This window comes from Athene cunicularia, assembly GCF_003259725.1.
Source record: "Athene cunicularia isolate RWA chromosome 7 unlocalized genomic scaffold, athCun1 chr7_part1, whole genome shotgun sequence".
NCBI lineage: Eukaryota > Metazoa > Chordata > Aves > Strigiformes > Strigidae > Athene > Athene cunicularia.
In genome coordinates, this window is record NW_020799107.1 from 14,726,971 (window position 1) to 14,733,483 (window position 6,513).

Below are 6,513 nucleotides of genomic sequence, written 5' to 3' on the forward strand. Positions count from 1 at the left end.
TTACTTCCATTTCTAATACTTTGCTTCAATTTCTAATACTTTCTAATACTTTGTTTCTCATCTCTGTAGCCATTTGTAGGTATGTTAGTGCATTATTTTAAGAGGGAGTTAAAAGGGCTACTTTCTTAATGAAACTTGCTTTTTAAAGGATTTCTGAAACAACACTTTCACTGATGTTCATCTGTGGATGAAGGTGTTTTGGTGCCAAGGGTTTTGATGCCTCATTGTTGAAGATGAGATTGCTTTATTTCTCAAAACTTTAATGCTCAGTACATCAAGTGGTTACTTTAATGTTTAGGTGGCACTTTCTTAAAAAAAAATATTTTGTTGCTAAGATACTAAAGAAGGTAGAAGTTTTGGAAGAAAGTAACTCTGGAGAAATGTGTAGGAAAAAGTATTATGGAAAGCCTGCTGTCTAAGGTCCATCTGCCTCAGTGGTTGTGTTGAGAACGCTGCTGTGTGTGTTCACACGGTGCATGACAATGATTTTTGAAAGATCTCTGCTCACCTCCAGGGCAGAGGTTCATGAGCCCAAATATAAGATCTTTGGTATATCTAGGATTGTTGCTACCTCATGGCTTTCTTTTGTGGTCACTCTAGCAACTCATATGATACCAAGACAAAATTGTGCATTCTGTAGAAGGCTTTGAGGTTTATCTGTGAATCAGTTCTTCATGGATTCCTGATGGTGGTTGCTTGGTGTGCTTCTTGCTTCTTACTGATACAATCTGTAGCATTTTACACATTTATTTTCATGTCAGACTTCCTCACTTGTATAGTTTCTTGGTATGGTAGACTTTAGATGCTTGGATGGTTTGTATCACTTGCAGTCTGATGTAATCGCTAATTAAGAAGCCCTTAAAACTGGTTCTGCAAGAGAGCATGAGCTTGAGAGCAGCCTATGTTATCAATTTCAACAGTCAGGGTAATTATTTTCTCCAAGTACAAGGCCTGTACGTACACTTGCTATAATTTGAGTGTTCTTGGGCTCGTTCCTGAATCAGCTAATGGTTTGATCCTTGTAAGTTACAAACTACTACCAATTCTTGCAGAGAACAAGAGGTTTTAATCATTACTGCTTACCAGGCCAAGAGGTAATATGACTAAGGAGAATGATATAATCACTGAAACACTTGTGAGGGACAGGATTTCTAGTTTCAAGGTTCAGATTTTTCCTTAGGGAGGGGAGTCCACAGAGCTCTTCTTTCAGCTTGTCTGAACAAGATTCAAATATCAGGCTTTGGTTTGAGTGTTTTGAGATGCTGGAATAGAGTAAGGTAAGCCTTTCCAGTGGCTTCAGGAAAGCTCTGATAAGTTGTTCTGGCTGTTGGGGAATGAGGGAATGGAGCTAATTGTCATCTGTCAAGTGGTTCTTTGTTGCTTTAAGTAAAGAACTAGCGAGCAAATGACTGTCTTTCCTCCAGCTTTTTACCACCACCATTACCACCATAAGAAGTGCAAAGCATGCACTGTAGAACAGGGCAGAAGAAGCTGACGTGACTGACTCAGATCATATCTGGCAGATGATATTTTCTATAAAAAGACCACCTCCATTCGATGCCCTAGAATTGCTGTTCATTGCTACTTCAGTATATTCTGGTGTATCTTTCCTATATCTGTATCTGTAGGATGTCTGCTAGAATCTTAGTCAGATGTGTAGGTGCTTTATGCAGTCTCAAGCATTGCTCCAAATATGATCAGTAATTTATCACAAGAACCTGTGACCACACCTCTTCCTGTCAGTGAACAGTGGTCTGTGAGAGCCTTCCACCTCTCTTGTCCTGATACGTTGGTCCTTCCCAATTCCTGAGATGTCCAAGAGGCCGCAGGCAAAACAAATACCGAAAGGTAAGAGTAAAAAGCTCTGGATTGTGATTTGGGGGGTTTGCAGCAGTGCAAAGATTCAGGTTGTCTGTTTGCTTGGAATTGTGCTGCATGCCTTTTTTGCACAGTGTCTCAGCCTTTGTGCTTGGAAAATAACTATAAAATGTGTACGTAATTTTTAGGTACACAATTCATGAAGTACTGTGTTGTATATAAGATTTACATACATTTTTCTGTTGGCGGGGGGGGTAGTATGTTATTTGAAGATCCTTTGTTTTCACCCAGAAGCTGGAAATGTTCCTGCCAGAGAAAACCTATCCTTCATTTCAGTGGTAAATCTCCACTATCTGGCAGTCATAGCTATCTACAAACTATGTTTAGTAAATCCCTTAGTTTAGTGGTCATTGGGACCTAAAATTGACCATAAAAAGAAAGTTTAAGGTTTGTGTATTTTGAAATTAAGGAAAACATACAGTCTGCAAAGCAATAATACAAATATTTTCTGATCACCCTGTGCTACCCTTAATGTTTCTATTAGGGATTGTTTCAATTTTCCATACCAGTGGCGTACTGGTGGTTGGCATGAGGTTGTTCGGTGTTCCAGTTTCTCAAAGATTAAAACAAAAGGAAACATTTTATACAACAGGTTCTACATATGTTTCTTTCTTTAATCTTGAAGGTAAGAAAAGTAATTTCTGACTCAAACCAGAGAGTCTCTTGTGTAATTTTAGAGCTCACTTTCGCATCTTGACACTGACCAAGCCCTTGTCCAGACAAGTTGGTACACATTCTCAAGCCCTATCATTGCTGACTTGGCAGAAGAATGGTCTGAAAATTATCTGCAAGGAAATAACCTTCTCTCCCCTGCTGCGCTTTCTCTTTAGTTGAAAAGCCCAGTTGCACAGATTTTGAACTCAGCATGAAATGGGTACTATCAGGAAAAGGTTCCAAAGCAAAACTCGGAAGTATTACTGTATTTCCTGTTCCCTCTGAAAGCTCCAATCTTGGGCATGTTAGTGGCATGCCTACAGATAGAACAAGATTTACATCTTTATATATCTTAAAATGAACTTGCATTTTTCACAGAACTGCTTGAAGAACAATTCCTTTGCAAGGATTATAAACAGCTAGATCACAGTAGCAAGTAATTTTCAAACACCAATGATTAATTTATAAGTGGTATATAATTCAACACACCTTTCTCCAGAAAGGTCTTTCAAGTAAGGACCTCTTGGCCCCTGACAAGAAAAGAACCATCAGAGAGATGGCTGAGCTGAGTTGCAGGCATGGACAAAATAACACTGAAATCTTATCTTCTCCAAAGGAGTCCCTGACTTTCACATATGCTGGGCCACCCACCCGCCCACATTCTTAAGTTCTCCCTTCTGTTTCTATAGAACTTACTTCCCTATGCAAGGTATTCACAGAATTTTAGTCATAATTTATGCACAAAACCCACAAATGGCTACTTCATCACAGATGCTTCCTAACTGGATTTTTTTTACTGTGTCAGGTTGTGTTTTGATTTGACAGACAAACACTTAGGAAAACAGTCTACTGCATTATGTTGCAAGCAACCTTTGGTGCTGTGTTAAGGAATTACACCATTGTAGAGGTTTGCAGGGAAAATCACTGGGTTTCTGTACATGTTCACCCTATGGTGGAGTCATCATGATGATGTTTCTGATGGGATGGATCTATGCTTACTGGTTAAATCAATTCCTGAGTTCTAACCTCTGTCTAGGTCATTGCATGAGTCACTATTGGTACATAGGGAAAGTAGCTGAATACAAACAAATCCTATTGCTTCTGCTTACTGTGGTTTTAGAGACTTCTTTTGTATTCTGTGAACCATTCTTTTCCCTGGTGCTAAAGTCTGTTTCTAGTACTACAGATGGTGCTGCTGGAAGGTTTAGTGGTGAAAACAATGGCTCCTGAAAGGGAAGAAGCCATGTCTGGCACTTTTAGCTTGGCTGAGACCTGCTCTGGGACCTTCCACCAGCCCTTCCACTTCTCTGAGATCCTGCTATTTCTGGTCATATTCTTGAGGCTTTGAGCAACCTGATCTAGTGGAAAGTGTCCCTGCCTGTGTCGGGGGGTGTGTGGAACTAGATGATCTTTAAGGTCCTTTCCAACCCAAACCATTCTATGATTCTTTGCCTCTTTTGGAGGTGTTGAGCACAAGCTAATTGGGTACAGCTGTATTCCTTACTATGTAAGCCTTGGATCCCTGTTGGGACCTCTGTACAGCCTTACATAAAAAACGTTTAATGTTCACGTGTGGTTGGAGCAGATACAGGGCTGTATAGCAGCACTTTGCCATATTTTTCAAGAGCAGCCCTGGGGAGTGGGTAAAAAGAGCTGAGGTATGTGAGCTGGTAACAAGCAGCTTGTTAGTACCAGACACTGAACAAGCAGTTAATAGAAAAGTGATCTTGTGGCACAGCTTATGGGCTGGTAGGAAAACTGGTGAACATGAGAACAAAGCGAGGGTGGTGGGAAAGAGGTAGGAACAGATGGGTTGGACAGGTGACTCTGAGCAGGGCTGCAGGAGGCTGTGGAGACACACTACAGAAAGAGTTGACATAATTTATGGATCCTAATACCTGGTTCCCTCACTGAAACCTGGGTTCCAGGTTCCAGACAAGTGTGAATGCAGTCATTCAGGGGCTGGAGATGGATCAGATGAGATGCAATAAAGGGAGGAAAGGGGGACAGAAGGCAAAATTTGAGTGCTGCTTAAAGCTTTCTGGCATTCATGATGCTTTCATAGCAGTCTTTACTGCGTTTTGATTCTTTACTGCTTTGTGCACCTCTTTTTCCTGTTGTAATTCTTCTGCCAGGTCACCAGATATGTAAAAACAGGAAGACAGCACATGCTAGACTGAGGTTAGCCATAGATATGCATTATTGCTTGAAGACTTAATAAAGCCTGTATCTGGCAATATTGAAGGTGATTTACAATGGAGAAAAATAGATGTGCATTAAAGATTGAGCTGTGGACTGCTGCTTGAGTGGTGTCTTGGCCGAATCTCATCCTTTCATTTTAAATACAGGGATACCAAGATGTAGGAACTGGATTAGAAACTAAATACAAGAGAGGGGCTTGGTACTGTGGCGAAATCAAGCTTGTTTGCCTCTTCACTTTCATCGCTCTTTTGCATGTTGGCTAAAAAGGTTATTTCTCAGTTCCCCAGCCATGTAAGCTTTGCCTGCTGTGGTTAGGGCTCCTTGCCATATAACAAAGCTGTAGCCAGCCTGTGGCAGCGGCATAGGCTCAGGCCCCTTGGGGACGCTCATGTCAGGCAGAGGACCCACAGACCTCCACAGCCCTGCCACTCCCTAGCCACAACTCTGCTGCGTCTGCCTCCACTGGCATGCACACACGCACAGAGCACAATTCGAGTGACATTATTTGTTTTGGAGACCAGTCCAAAGGGCTGGCCCTGGTCCTACTTGCAGCGGACGATCCCTGGCCTAGCAGCAGGGTGGACATTACAGCCCCAAGCTCCCCCCTGCCCCTCCACTGCCATCAGGCAGCACAAGTGGCATGTGGGGCTGAGGAGGGACAGGGAGAGCAGGTGCTGAGGGTGGCATGGGTCTGGCAGGGGTGTGGGCCAAGGGTGAGAGCATTTGGGGTTGGGCTTCGTTTTTAAGCAACCTTTGGTCAGTGCTGAGCTTCATTTTTAAGCGATGTTTGGTCAGCATGCTGCCATGCCAGTGAGAAGTGAGGAAGGTCACTGTGGCTGTGAGGGGGTGTCATACGCAGGCCGGTGCCTTATGTTCTTGGCTTAAATCCATAATTCCGTCTGGGGTTATTTGTGCCAAAGCTGCCGTCTGAGATAACAGGATTTAGTTGTAATTCTTCTGTGTACATTTGTAGATGTTTTTACTAAATGTAATGTGTCCTAAATACATAATTATTTAACAGCTTGAAATGCTTCCAAAGGACCTATTCTTTTTCTGTAAATAGCATGCCTTTTAAAATTATATCAGTACTTAATGTCGTTTTGGGACTGCTCTTACATTTTCTGAAAAAAAAAAAAAATTACTCCCCCAATCAGTCTTTACCTGAAGAATTAAAATAGTACCATTTTCAGTTGTCCTAATTAGCTTTTCTATATGGCAAACTATGTATTTGCTTATCTGAGATTTGAAGCGGGAGCTATTTTCTAGCTTCCCTTGAAATCTTAACAGTTCTCAGAGGAAGAAATAGCTATGAGAAATATTTCAAATGCGGGAGAACTGGAGGATCTTCCCTCTTACCAAACTTGGTGTGTGTACAGTACCAAACGCTAGTGAATGGGAACACAGAGCTCCAACTTCAGGAGCAGAGTAAGGGAGGTGAACTATCACTTCCCAGTGTTAATCCTCTCACTGCCTTCGTTTTCAGCCTCACTTAAGACATGCCTCTTCCACAGCTCTCCAAATTTTTTAGAAACCCCTTTGCTCCTCCTGCCTCTTGGAGCAAGAGCAACAGATGTTTACTGTCTATTTGTGGGAGACAAAAATCTTCAGGGTACAAATGGTCAAAACTTTGCTCTGTCCTGCTTATGAAAGAGACAGTGTGAAAGAAGCGAGGACCCTGCTCTTCAATGTTGAACACGTAAAAGGCAGGCAAAGACCAACATTAACTGTGGCCTAATGTCACTTCAAGGGACCTTTATGTCTGTGAATGTTAAGTGAGGT